Source organism: Oxyura jamaicensis, chromosome 2, assembly GCF_011077185.1.
Source record: "Oxyura jamaicensis isolate SHBP4307 breed ruddy duck chromosome 2, BPBGC_Ojam_1.0, whole genome shotgun sequence".
In the NCBI taxonomy this organism is placed as follows: Eukaryota; Metazoa; Chordata; class Aves; order Anseriformes; family Anatidae; genus Oxyura; species Oxyura jamaicensis.
The window spans coordinates 92,643,718-92,659,013 of NC_048894.1; positions in this window are offsets into that span (position 1 = coordinate 92,643,718).

Below are 15,296 nucleotides of genomic sequence, written 5' to 3' on the forward strand. Positions count from 1 at the left end.
TAAATTGGAAAGGAAGATATTTTTCATGACACAAAAATGCATGTGGTAGATAAGAAAAATTAAAAAACAATGCTATTCAAGGATTTTTATTATTTTCTGAGGTATAAAATAGCTTTGTATTTTACATGTTTGTATGTCTGGCAGCATGTCTACAGAACTCCCTTATAAGAATCAAAGAGATGGCTAATGTTCAACATGAAGTTTTAATATCTGAAACCTGATTTTTTTTTTTTTTTTTTTTTTTTGTGAATATGAAAAATAAACCTTGAAAATGTTTGGAATACTGGTTTCATAAGTGAGGTTGTATTTTTGTGCAGTGAGTTTCGCAGACATCCACAGGGGTCTTCATTAGCATAGTAAAGTTGGTTATTCTTCATGGCGAAGCTTCCCAGGCTATTAGGTGCTATTTGAGGAAGTGTTTCTGCACATCTAGAGTTAAGACCTAACTTTGAAACACCCTTCAGGGATGCTTCTCTGCTTAACATAGAGGTAGTCTGAGGATTAGCTTTTCTGAATAATAATTTCTTCATATATTTCACAACTTTATAACAGCCTTAGACGGTAAGAGTGCTTTACCATGTTAAATCAGGAAAAGGTATGTTTCATCCACAGAAAGTACAAATAACCACCTTCTATGATTGTGTAGAGTCTGATAGGCTAAAGTCACTGCAGTGTGTCATCCTAGAGTCTACTCCCTTATGGCTACAGTTTAGTCTTATGTGATAACAGCCAAACCATGTCATTTTCACACTGTACTCTGTGTAATCAAAGCTCCAGATGTCTATGAAACTGCTCATTTATAGTTTTGGAAAGACTAAGGAAATACATTCTATGATGTGAGCATCTTGTACACCATAATGTGTAGATGAAAAGTGTACTGGTCCTTCCATCCCCTATTCTCATAAATAAAATAGTATATATTTCATTTCCTTTCAGATAACCTCCCCTTCCATCCTCTCAGTAGGTTGGAAACTTCCCCAGTGGATTAAGAATTTACTGGAACTGGTCCAAGTATAAATCACTCATTATCAAGTCCTATTGTTTATAGAAATGAAACTGGTGTGCTTTTTTTTTTTTTTTTTTTTTTTTTTTCCTAATGTTTATATTCCAAAAAGTAATTTTTATAAATCACTTTCACATTTACCTACAGTATTTGTTTAGTAATGGGATTATTCTCAGATTTTATGTTAAATATTTTAATGTGTTAGTCTAATGAAATTTAAAAAATAAAATCATCAAAATATTTTGTTACTTTGGAGTTTACTAAAGCTTTGGCACAAATGCTAAAGCAGAACTGGCCATTTTCAATAACATTGGAAACACAAGGAAATAAATTAGACATTTTAATTTTGAGATTAAATCACACCAACAGGATGGCTAGGGAAAAGCCAACACAAATTCTAATGACAAAACAATAATTTAAACAGAGTATATCCCACATAATAATTCTGTGATGTTTTTGCTAGGGTTTAATGTTAAAAATATTACAATAATATCTCAAACACTGAAGCTGCTACACTGACTTGTGGAATGAGTTTGAACTTAATGATACTTTTTCTTACAGTCCACATTTACATGTAGTCTGAGATCGAAAGTAAAAAATGTTGTTCTCTCTGATTTGCAAAAGAATAAAACCACTCTGAAAAAAAAAAAAAAAAAAGAAAAGAAAAGAAAAGAAAAAAAAAAAAAAGTGCTATTGTCTCATATTCATACAATATACGACCACGAGCAGATTCCAGGGATTATGTGTGTCAAAAACTAGTGTTATCTATGCTTCTCTTAGTAGCACAGACATACATTTCTATGTCATTTATTCTTACACTGATAGCAAAACCATTTTATACTAGTGATTCATTTCTGTTTTTTGATTCAGTTCTATTCTTGCTATATATTGTTCTTATTTTTTTATTTTTTATTTTTCCACAATACCAGATGAATACATAGTATTTTATGGAACAGAAATAGCAGTGGGGAGGACTGTGCCTCAAAAATACTCAAAGTAAAATGAAATTAGGTCAGAAGCACAGAGATCAATTTGGGTAGTCTATGACAGAGATTTCATCACAAGGCCATCAGTAAAGGCCCTGTCAGTAATATTACTTGGGAAGGGTTTTGTATTCCAAGATATTCTCAAAGCACCAGAGTTATATACCATCCTCCAGGCTTCTGGTCTCACTCATCCAAAGGCACTTACGAGATGTTCCTTAAAGTAGCTCTAATATGGTTTGAGATGAAGGTGGTCCACACAGAACATGACAACCGTGCTGGTTTTTCTTTTTGTCTCCCTTTGCTCACACTGATGTTCTCCTAAGCACTGTTTAACATCTCATGTCTCATGCTATGAGAATCTACGTTTTCTCAGATCTTGTCACTTTGAACAGACTTCTCTCATATTTTTCATTTCAACTGAAAACTCATCTTAAAATGCATCTTTTAGACCCTACTAGAAACATTGAATTATTTCTTCCCATGTTAAAGCACAACCACTTATGGATTTCTATAATCATATTTTATAATTTAATACATATGTCTTCATTACCTATCTTTATGTGTGGTGACTAATTTTCACATTGCGTTTCCCAACCCAGTGAAAGCATGTGGACATTTTGCCATTAGCTTCAATGGAAACAAAATTAGTTTCTGCAATTTTCTTTTTAATTACCATACATACTATGAGGCCACTATCTTGGTTTTACTCATTGGCTTCCATTTCTCAAGCAGTTTTTCAAACTGAGGGCTTGCCTCTTATACTCAGTGGAGCTATGTGCAATGGGAGATATTATGCACAATTAATAAAGAAGGAGGATCTTGTCCCTGAGAAAATATGTGTCTATTATACATCAAGCTGATAACATTAACCTAAGATGTACTACTTTTCATTATAAAAGTCTGCATTCAGATATTTACAGCTTTAAGAAATCTGAACCATGGTGTGCATGTCTACAGATGCACATTTGTATTTTTGCATGAAAATCAGAGCTTTGCACATAAAGCCAGAAGACAATGTTGTCTATCTGTAGCTAAACAGAGTCCTCAGGATGACTAAAAATAGGATCAGGCACTAGAGGACTGATCAAAGAAAAAGACTGGGGATGAATGAAAACCATGTACTAAGAGAACAATTAGGACTGCAGTGAAGTACAGTGGAGTAAAGCATGAGGCTTGCTCAAGTCTCAGAAGTTTAGAGACAGAAGAGCTATTTCCAGCTGGCCAAAGGAGGAGGAAGATTTCCATCAGATTCTGGAAAAAAACAGGGCTCTGAGGGCTTCAGCTACATCTCAAAGGTCAAAAAAAAATCTATGAAACTCCTTAGCAAAGTTCAGACCTCATTTACCTCCAAAAATGTCTCTATGCAAAGGACAGCATCTTGCTACTGGTGCCACAGCTGGTGGCTCATATGAGAGGGATTTGTGCTGTGGTCTAAAGAAGCTTTAGCTCAGCTTACAACAAGCATAGAGATTCAAATGCTAATTCATTACAAAGATTTTTTTCTAAAATACATGAAGTCCAAAAATAAACAGGCAAAATTAGAACCTATACAAAGTCAAGGTCTCTCTGCATGAGCAACCTTATCTGAACCCTACGAAGTGTAATGCAGAGGATTTGGTGAATGAGAGAAGGTTACAGGAAGTTTTGTGGTTAAAGCAGCCTTGGGTAACTGGATTGCCATTGAGGTCCTTGATGAGGTTGGTCTAGTCATTTGAGCCAAACATTTTGTAGTTGGTTGTTAATTATGTACAGTTTGTTTTATGAGTCTCTGAGTCTGATTAGTCTGATTTGAAAATGCTGGATAGTCACCTTTACGTTAGTGAGAGCTGTGCTCCAAATTAGTAGGGAGACAGAACAGTAAGCACATATATAGAGATAGGACTACATACATCCAAACAGACAAACAAAAAATCAGAGTGTTAGTGTAGTCCAGGGGTGCTACCAAGATGCTGAAACTGCTGTCAACATAAGAAAGGTGTATTTTACCATGGGTCCCTGCTGCTGTCTTTTGCCAACTATTCTGAACACCCACCTTTCAGTTCCAGTAACTGGGAAAGAGCTACAGACCTTGGTTTGTTGAGTCCAGAACAAAGTTCAAATTCATACCCCTAAATCAACCTGGGCAGGGAAGGGTTGATATACCAACATGTCTCTAAGAATTAAGAGCCAGTCTGTGCTTCTAAAATTTATGTTTCTACACCTCAGTTTTTCCTGTTAGAAAACAGAAATTACTATATTAATTTGTTCTACACAGGTATTTTTACTACATGCTTTTATGTTAAGTGTTGACCACTACAGGATTTATCATCAAAAAAATAATGTTCCTGTCATGTGGGCAAGGTATAGATGACACTCAGTAAGCCTGTTATGAGCCTTCATTAAGCAACAAAGATGCAGAGACACTGAAGAGCTGTTGTTTTTAGTAACTTCCATCCATCCCGTGAGTTGAATCACAGAAAAACAGAATGTGATCATGTAATTAAAGACTACCCCACACCCTACAAAACAGATAACCACATTTCTAGATTTTTAATATCTGAAAGCTTTGAAAACAAACTTGGTGTTCTAACTGCGGCTTTCTGTACATACAGGAGGGAAGAGACAGTGATCAGTATTCTATTTTCAAAAACTATTGACAATATGAAAACAGATTAAATGTTCAGAAAACAAAAGCTACTCTACAGGGATCAATTTGTTAATGCCAGATTTATAGATTTATACCAGTATAAATTTGTAATGGCTGCACTGAGATCAAAATACTCTTAATTTACATAGGTGTCATTTGTAGTTCAGTTTTATTCTTAATCTTGCATTTCTCTTTAGTTATTGTAATTTTACAAAAGCATGTCATAACTCAGAGGGAAATTTTCAGGAACAGAACATCATGCATAGGAATTGTTTGCATATACACTGGGAGATTTTAAATACATATGAAGAATTAATTAATCTAAAACTGACTGAGAGTTCTAGCAGCATAATTAAAATAAAAGACAAGTCTGAAGGAAGCCTGAAGGAAAGTGCAACAAGGAGAAGGATGGCTAATGCAACATTTTGCAGGCACAGAAAAGTGAAGACAGTTGAATTAACAAATAAATGAAATGAAATGAAATAAAATAAAATGAAATAAAATAAGAAATAAAATAATCATGAACATTCTGAGAAATACCTAGTGCAATCTCATAGCTGCAAATAGATGTTTAAGCTGTCTGTTCTGAATCAACTTTACTCAACACCTGTGATCATGTGATTAATTTAACTAGAGTACACAGTGTACATTTCTTTCAGTAAAAAAAAATGTTGACCTCTGGTATTGTGAAAGAAAGACAATCAGCTAACCTAATAGGCCCTTTATTTGCTAATCAAACCTCTCATTAACAATTAATTGCATCAAAAGTTCGTTGGCCATTATTGCTGTGTCAGTTAGACTCTGAAGGCCTCCGAGGGTGAAACTAAATGAGCTGGTCAGGTTATAAATAATTTCCACTGGCTACTCCTCTTACCTCAGGCTGTTCAGGTAGAGGTCAATGTCCTGCCTACGTCAGGCAGGAAAGACAGTTGCTATGACAAGGAAGAGGCATTCTTCCTCTTCTGAGACATGCATTTAGGCTTAGTAATTTAAGACTTTGTAAAAACCCACAGTATAAAAAGGAGCTCCATACTGCATTGTTTCTGCATGTACATGCTTATCGTGACTGAATCAAAGCAACATTTCAGATTGCTTAAAGCCTTTCAAAAATGAAAGAAAGAAGCCAAGAGCTGCTTTAATCAGGAAATCTGCTTCTTAAAGAAACCCTGCAGAGATAACTTTATGGCAATATAATTATTTGTTTCTATTCCTAACCTAATGATACAGGTAGTGACTGACAGAATTCAAATACTGCTCATCAAATAACATGAAAGGACCTGTAAGAAATGAATGAAGATACAAATGTGAATAAAATGATCAGGGTTTGGCCCAAAATATGTGCAATGCCACATTTAACACATCTTGTTGTTTGTTTTTCATGAGAAAGGAAAAGAAAGTGAAGGGAAGTAAAATGTAGGAAAGTGCAGGAAAGGAAAGTGCAGAAAGGGGAAGTGCAGAAAAGTGCAGGAAAGGAAAAAGGAAAGGAAAGAAAAGTGCAGGAAAGGAAAAAGGAAAGAGAGAAAAATGTTATCTTTCTGGTTTCCCTTTAGATAAAAAGTGACAAGTAGGAACATCAGTATATGTATATTACAGCATGATTTTCAGAAGCAGTTCAATGTGATATGGGCAGGCCATGTTTAAAAAATTCTGCGTGGTGAGCTCTAATCATTGGATTAGAGCTCAATGATCACAATCTGAATTTAAAAAGCAAAGTAGATAAGAAGGTGACATCCAGACAGGGCCATACCAGGGATCAGACAATGAAAAAGGGTAACTAAAATGTGTTCACACCGTGACAGAAGGGAGGAAGAGAAAAAAAAGAATGGAAAAAGAATGATGTTGAAACACAGTGTCATACAAGAATTTCTAGGTTTCCAGATACAAAGAGAAATGTTGTAGAAATGCAAAGCTTCTTATATTGTTTGAATTGGTTATATTGGTAAATCTGTCATTAAAAAAAGAGGGCTATAGTATAAAAAAAAAAAAAAAAAAAAAAGTGAACTATTAAAGGGAAGAGTCTTAAGAAGTGATAAATTTGTTTAATAGGATCTTATGCATACAATAAAAATACCCAGGTCAAATAAATGAGCTGAATGTATAAAGAACTTGATTGGTTCCTAGTGTAAGAAATAACTAATGGCTCAAGCTGTCATCTAGAACATAGGGAAAATCAGAGAAGACAGTGGGATGGGAAAAGACAATAGAAGAGATATGGACATTCATGAGTTATAATGGTAATTTCCATGTACTGCATGAAGCTATGTTTAAATATTTTTGTTTGTTGTGCTGGTTTTTGTTTGTTTGTTTTCCAGGCAAATGTAAGTGATCTCTTAACTGGCCAGAAGGCATGTAGATATGGTTAGGTCAGCATGACATTAACCTATTTATTCAGCATTGGCAAGGCTTGGGAACAAAAGCCAAGCTCTTGTCTGCTTGGAGCATAGACAGAGGGAGGTCAGAAAAGATTGATAGCTCTGAGTAGCTGAGACTTGAAAGCTTCTAGTGTTCTTAGGGCACTCCAGAAACTGGAGGCTGTAGTTCCAGATAGAACTACTTCTGTTGCACAAGTTTGTTGCAACAGGTTATGTCCACAGTGAACCTCCAATTCATAACCCTGGTGTGAAAAAAAACTCTTTCTTCCAGACACAGGAATGCTAATTTGCTGGTTGGGCTATACAGCGTCACTTGTAACTGGCTTTAAAAAAAAAAAAGTAAAAATCTCTCAGAGTTAAAGGCAGAAAAGGGTGGCTAGGTACCTTGAGAAAGAGACCCTGGGCCTGGAGAAGAGCCAGAAGAAGGAAACCGTGACCCCAGAGTCACCCCTCCTTATGAATTTTGCATATTAATGAAAGATGCACTGGTCAGGCAGGATTTGGCTAACTCTGACAGGATTAAATATACATGATTCCATTTCAGAGACAGGCTGTTTGTTATCAGGCATATATCAAATATGACATAGCTGTATTTGGAGATATTTTGTCCATTTAGTAATGCATATTATTATATACATACATATTTCTCTCATGATTACTTTTACTCAATTCTTTAACAAAGATGTTTCTGAAAGGGCTGAAAAGAGGGCATGGGAACCAGATGAGACCATTCTACAAGCTTAAATTTTTAATATTAAAATGCATTGAGATTTGCTATACACTTGCTCAAGATGTATTGCCCCAAGCAAAACAGTGTTTTATAGATGGACATGCAATTTTGTTGCTTTCAGACAAGGGTCACATTTGTTTTACTGGCTTTGGGATGTGCAAAATAGTAAATGAAAAGTATAAATAAGCATTTGGTGTTTGGAAAAAAAAATCAGAACAAAAAAAGTTTTGTATACATCTACATATATGTATACATCTGTATTGGCACAGATCTTGATGAAACAACATTCATGTAGAAGGAAATACTCTATTTTTATATTTATTTCACAAGATTGCATTGCAGATACTCTAGATGAATCCAGCCACTTTCTTTCCACTGACAAAGCACAATATTCTTAATCTAAATCATGCCAACAGTAAGCCCTAACCTTCCTACTCTCCTACAAAGAAGAGACATCTGTTTCAGTCAGAGCATAGCTGAAATTAGTGGATGTGGATGTTACATTAGATCACTTCTGTCTTCCTAATTTTAAATGACTCCAGTACTTGAAACATACATCATTAAATATTCCCAAACACATTCTATCTTTACAACCCACTTTCATCAAGATGTGCAGGGAAACTCATGTGAAAATCTTTCTCATTAAATAGATAATGTAACATTGCTAATCATGCATTAATCTCATCTATTAATTTTGCATTATTCCTAAAGGGGAAAGAAAAGTGATTCTAACAATTCTGTTAGTTTTATAAACATTTTAGCTCAGGCTTTGTTAGGGTAAAACCAACTTGATTCACATTTTATATCATGAAAGTCTATTAAATAAATAAACGAATAAAATCTGTTTCAATTATGTGTCAGTACATTTACTTCAACATAAAAGTTACTTCCTTTCCAAATCTTTTTCCAAACTTGAGAGAATTTGGTGTGTTTTTTTGTTTGTTTTGTTTTGTTTTAATTATGCATGGGAACACTTTGTGGAGAAGGTAAAATATCAAGAACTTGGGCAAGGTAAGCATCCTAACTGTAGAATTAAGATTATGTAGCATTATCTTTAAATTCATATTGTTTGTTAATAGTCAAAAAAGAGAAATACAGGTATGTTCTGCTAAGTACTTTAACCATTTGTTTAATCTGTAATTTTCTGCTCAGACATGTTAGGAAAAAAATACAAGGAAAAATATTAGACAATAGCTGAAAAATTAGAAAATGTTTTGTTTCTAAGAGAGAAAATGAAACAAGCATCTCTCAAGGTAACAAAATTAAATTAAAATTTGGATTAATTTTTCAAAATAGACTTCTGATCTACTTACCAAAAAGTAAATTAGCATTTACAAATATTTGATTCACTGTGTAGAATATATATTTATATATATTATATATATATATGAATATATGTATGTATACTCATATATATATAATATATATATATGAATATGTAAATATATATATACATGAATATATATATATATTTTTTTCTGTATGTAAGGTTATTGGATCCATAATATGTTAATGTAAATTCTCCTGTTTATGAGTCGCTGTCTTGGGTTGGTTTTAGGTAGATAGTGTGGTTACTGAGAAGGTATTAAAACTCATATATGTATAGTGTTAGTTTCAGAACTAATCTTCAACAAGAATTAGGGCAAGTGAAGCTGTACTATTTAATATAACAACTCTTCTAGTAAGGGGAAAAGTGGGAATTTTAGTTCACTTATTCCTTTTTTCTTGGTCATACTCCTTGCTCTGGCGATCAGGTGGAATGATGCAGGGTTTGCTACAATAGTTCTATATAGCCTGAGGACTTTTTCAACCCTAGCTATCCAGCTTTAAAACAGTATTGCGTTACTGGGGGGATGGGGGGGGGGGGGAGTGGCAGGGAAAGAAAGAGAGAGAGAGAATGTAATGAGGTTAGAATGCTATCCATGTGGTTTGTTGTCACTTCTACAATAACAAACTGTAGCACTCAGGCTTATACATTCAGGGACACTTCCTCAAATGATGTAAATCAGTGAAGCTTCAGCAAAGACAAGTGATCCATACTCATTTACAACATCTAAAGATTTAGATGTCAATGGACAAGGTGAGTATTGTGTTTCAGGAGAAAATTTCCCAATGTAGATGGTAATTTGGGGTATCTCAGATCTTGAGAAGTTAAAATGTGATACTTCTCCCCAGATCTTCTACGATAGGCAGAACTTCTAACTCTTAAAACAAACAAACAAAATGTTGGAACTTTATTGCTGGCATTAACACTAGTGTAAACTCTGTTAACTGAAATTGAAATATTCACAAACCAAAAAAGAGAATAGATACACAACAAGCAAATATTGGTATTTACTTAAAAGTGCATTGCCATTTCATGCTGAACACAGAGATTTCATGAGGTACTCCAATTTCAGCACATACTGGCTGTGTAGCTAGGGGTATTAGATAGCACTCAATGTCTTTCTGTCTATACTGTTAATAGTAAAGTGACTGTAGCTTGCACTAAGGAAATATTTGTACTGTAGAAGTGATGTGTTAATTTAGGTCTACATTAAAAACAAATACCAAATCACTTGGGCTACATAATGAGAGGTGAAATAGAACAAATTTTTCAGGCCTGTTTGGTCATGGGCTGTTTGGTCATTTCAGTCATTTCACTCCCCATAGATGGTAGTGAATCTGCAGGTGAGGCAGAGCTGTTATTTAAGAGGATTGCTCTGTAATTAATTCATACTTTTTTTTTTTTTTTTACTTGGTTATATTTTTATCTTCAGACAACAAGAAAATTAAATGTCAGAAATATAAATAAGATGAAGACAAGTGATGTCACTTTTGTTTATGTTGAGGGTCACTTTAAGATATCTTTCCATCTATCTCCTTTAAAACTGATGTTTTAATTTGAGTCCTCTGTTGTGAAGGAGTTTTAGAAGGAGGGGAAGAAAAAGAGATGGATTTCTCAGCACTTTCGGGGCATATCAAGTGTAATTTCCTTGATATCATCAGACAGCTAAACCTTTAGGAAACCCTGTTCCAAAGGGAAGAAAATGAACACATTTTCGAAATTCAGGATCACAGAAATGGTAAACATTTTGGAGCTCATTTCTAAGCAAATACATTTGGGGTGCTTGTGCCCGCAGGCTTCCTTAAGTCAAGACATATACAGCAAGCAGTCTTGGATACCTGCCCTAGCAGACTGTGCCAGTCATCTCTGGCAGTCCTTACAGTGGAGATTACAGTTAAATGTGTACTGATTCACATTGCTTTCTATTTTTCCTGTTCTGACAGAGGGAAACAGATACCAAAGAAGAGTCCAGATCTTTTTACATGTTGATACGTCTCACTAATCATGTTCTCCATATCTCATCCAAAGTGAAGAGCTGTTCTGCAGACATCAGTTCAGGAAATCTTTTATACTAGAAAGAAAATAAAATCAAGTACACACAAGAAGAGAATGCCAATAAGATATATGCTCTGTTCTTGATCTAGGAAAAAGTTATAAGACCAAGATTTAGATCTGCAACTCCTCACAGAACAATTTATTCACACTAAGCTGAAGGAAAGTTAGGTTAGTGCTGTGGGTGTTTTAGTTGCACATCACCTTTAAGAGTTCTCCCCCTAAATGAAAAAAATGAGTATAAGCCTCTCTACAGAGTCTTGAAATGCAGTGCTGGGGAGAAGCCTGAATGTAGCTTTTACACAGGGACCATTTTATTAGCATGGATCAAAGACCTGCCATGTGTAAACAAAGGCAGACAGAGCTTCACTACTGATGGGTACTAAAAGTAGGGTGAACGGAGTGTGAAATACAAAACATTTTCCAGTGTTTTACTTGGATTCTTGACAGTGATTTTTTGTTTTCTTCTTTCATTCTGACCCTAAATGAAGCATTGCTAGAGCTTGACAGACTTTACCACATAGGGCAAGAAAAACAGTATCAGCATGATAAAGATTGCTTTTGGAGGGGTTCTGTTAAAAAACACCAGACAAATTTTTCTTTGGAAATCAAGAAATCAGGAATAACTCATATAGAAAAAAAAAAAAAAAAAAAAAAAGAGTTAAGATTTAAAAAGACTATTTTTTTCACAATGACTTATTGAGAAGATAAGCCTCATGTGTGATTGCTACAATCTGCCTGCCTTCCTTCAGTAAATATTTTTACCCACTGAGAAACAAATAGCTATCTCAGAGATACAACGGTCAGACAAGTTTCATGAAAATCAGTCACTGAGTACAGGGAAAAAATCAATGGAATGCCCTGCTCAAGGAAAGGCTGAAACCTGAGTTCAGCATTGTTTGTTCTTTTTTTTTAGTTAGTGGGCAAGCGGGGTGCACATTCTGGCCACGCAGCCAGCACACCCAGTTTGGCAACAGCCACAGCACATTACTACTTCTTTTACAGCTGGTGTTTACTGTAAGTCAGAGAGATCTGGGGTTTCAGTATAGGGTCTGTGGAATTGTGGGAGAGAATTAGGGACATTTGAGGGAGTTGTGTGGGACACAAATCTGTGGAAAGAATTTTACTACATCTGTTATTTGAAGAACAACTTACCAAATCTGTATGCAAAAGCTGTAGAGGGGATTTGGCAATATAGGGGATATGGCAATAGTAATATGATAACAATTAAAACCCCTAAATTATTTTCCCAGTGTGATGGGGGGAGAACCAGTGTGATGGGGGGAGAAAGGCTTTTTTTTTTTTTCTTTTCTTTTTTTTTTTTTTTTTCCCTGCTCTGAAAGAATCACATTATTTCAATAACTGGATAAAGAAGATTATAAAGGGGTGTTTTAACTACTTAGGAGAAGTATACGCTCCTAAAATCATGTTATATAAATGCTGTTAATTTCACTTTAAAACTCCAAGAGAAGGTGGAAGTATATTTGAATTTCAGGGTGGTGCTATCCATGATTTGAATTTTAATAACACTCCTTTGAAGCTCCCAGGAATTGTTTTGTCATTAGGGATGAGAAATTCAGAAATAAGGGAATGGCTGACAAATATTTTGTTCACAAACAATGCTCTCTAATAGTGACAGTAGTAATCATGTTAAGTGTTTCAAATCCAGAGGCTCAAGAGAAGTGTCTAACATGAGAGGGCTTTTCAGTCTGTGAACCAAGCAGAGGAAGGAGCAACCAAGAAAGACTAGAATCAGTGTATCAAAGGGGGCAAAACCTGGCTGGAGAGATCTTGGTTGTTTAATCAACTGACATTAAATTTTCAAAAGCAGTTTAAATGATAGGAGTGGAGGAGATAAGAGAGACACACAGCTTGTAGTTGTTCTCTTCTAATCTGAATGCTGCACCAGCTGTGTGAATATAAGTAGTACTACAGTAATGAATTCATGCATAATATTTCCATTGTTGCAAAAACTGTGCTCAGAAATGATGATCAAAATGAAGTTTTTAAAAATTGAAAATTGAAACTGAAAACCTCAGTTGGAGACTAGTGTGGATTTTTATTTTACTTGTTTGTTTTCATGTTTGGTTTGAAGGAAAACTGAAAGTTCTCCACAAGCAAATTTAAATACTGGTTTATTTATTTTAAATTTAAATACTGGTTTTAATTCTTCGCCTTTTTTGGGGGGGGGCGGGGCCCCGCTGCAGCGCGGCCCGGGGGACCTTTTCCTTGGTATGAAAACTTGGAATCGAAAACTTTGTCTTGAAGTAGCAAAAAACAAAACAAAGAACAAACAAACAAACAAAAAGCAAATTTCAGTTAAAGAAAGAGTTAAAATGAAGTATCTCAGATATTTTGTTTTCTTTCTTATTTATTTATTTATTATTTTAACAGAGCTAGTTAATATTATGACTACAAGTCATGAAAATTTCAGTTTTTACCAAACTATACTTTTCAACTGTTAATACACTTAGGGATATTTGGATACTTTGGTATACCATAACACAGCATTGCCCTGTCAGATTAAACCATTACTCTTAAAATATGATGATGTTTCTAAAACTTCGTCTATTTATAACCAGATGTCTTATGATTTATATCTCTTCACAAAACTATTTGCAGTCGGAGATAAATGGAATGCTAATGTTCCATATGTGGCTAATGTAAAAATAAATAATGCAGCTAAGGGAACAGAAACTTATGCAGATTCTGTAATACATGTAATTACTGAAGAAACACACAGTTTCAAAAAAAAAATAAAAAAAAAAAAAGAAATTTAAAAGAAAATTTAAATTAGGTAAAACTCATATTGAAGAATTGCAGTCGGGGGGGGGGGGGGATTTTGGAAGCATGCATAAAATACAAGGCTGGATATTTGGTGTTATTAATTATAACAGAAATAAATTATCCTTTACTAATAAACATAAGTTAATTTAACAATGGAATACTGGAGACTGACCACAGCATACCATGTGTTAGAGCCATTATGTGTCGTTACATCAAAAAAAATCAAGTGTTATCTTGGCATATCAGTGTGGTTAAGTATAAAATAAAGTAAGCAATTAAAAACAAAAACAAAAATCCTGCACGTAAAATTTTAGAAAAAATATTTTGAGATGCTTTTTTTTATGCTAAATGCTCTTAGAAGAATTCCTTTAAAAGAACACTGGGAGAACAGTAGTTTGCCCAATAGTAGCCAAGTACTGCTATTTTGCCCAAATAGTAGCCAAGCGCTGTACTAGTTATGGTGAGTGATGATTACTGATGTGTTCACCAGTTACTGTGAGTGATCATATATGGACATTGACCTTTCAGTTTGATACAGATAATTACTCAAAACCAGAAAATCCATGTATATCCTTTAAATGAGTAAGAATGGTTAAAAAAATATTTAAAATATTTTTAAATTACCTTATTTTCATGAACAAGTATTCAAAACAGATTGCAAAGTATATTTTATGGACAAGGGTATTTATATACATGTACATGATTCTGAAATACACGAAAAATATGCAAAAAGTGTCCTTGCTGTACTCCAGGAAAAAATGGGTCTGATTTTTAAAATATATTTGACAGCTGCTGTTCATATATTACAGTTAATCTTTATTTTGATATTAAATATATATGATATGATACGATATATATATATCATATATATGATTTTGAGCAGATACATTGCAGTAGTAAAAAAGGAGAACGTATTCTAAATTTCATAGACCCATGGTGTGACTGAGTTAAACAGACCACCTGTAAACTGGAGTTTGAAAAATGTTGAATCTATTTTTCTTTTTTGCCTCGATGTAAAGTTGCATGGATGGTTTACTGAAGAAAGTTGCTTTTTGTACTCATTTTTTCTTGAACATTTTTATTGCTTGGAAGTTTCAAAATGTGGATCTTAAATATTGTATTTGATATTTTTATTAGTCTTTTCAGATGATTCATGCAATCCAAAACTAATTTAGCTCATAAAAAATGCTTATCAAAATTAATCCCTGAAAGATACACATACTGAATAACAAACTAAATGAAAACAAACAAGCAAACAACAACAACAACAACAACAAAAAAAAACATTAGTTTCATCCTACTTATTTTTTCCCCTAGTTGATCAACTTTGCATTTGTTTGAAAGAAAACGGAAAAAAATGTATTTCTTCTGAGTATCCTATATAGGTTATTAAGACCACAACCTGAAAATGAG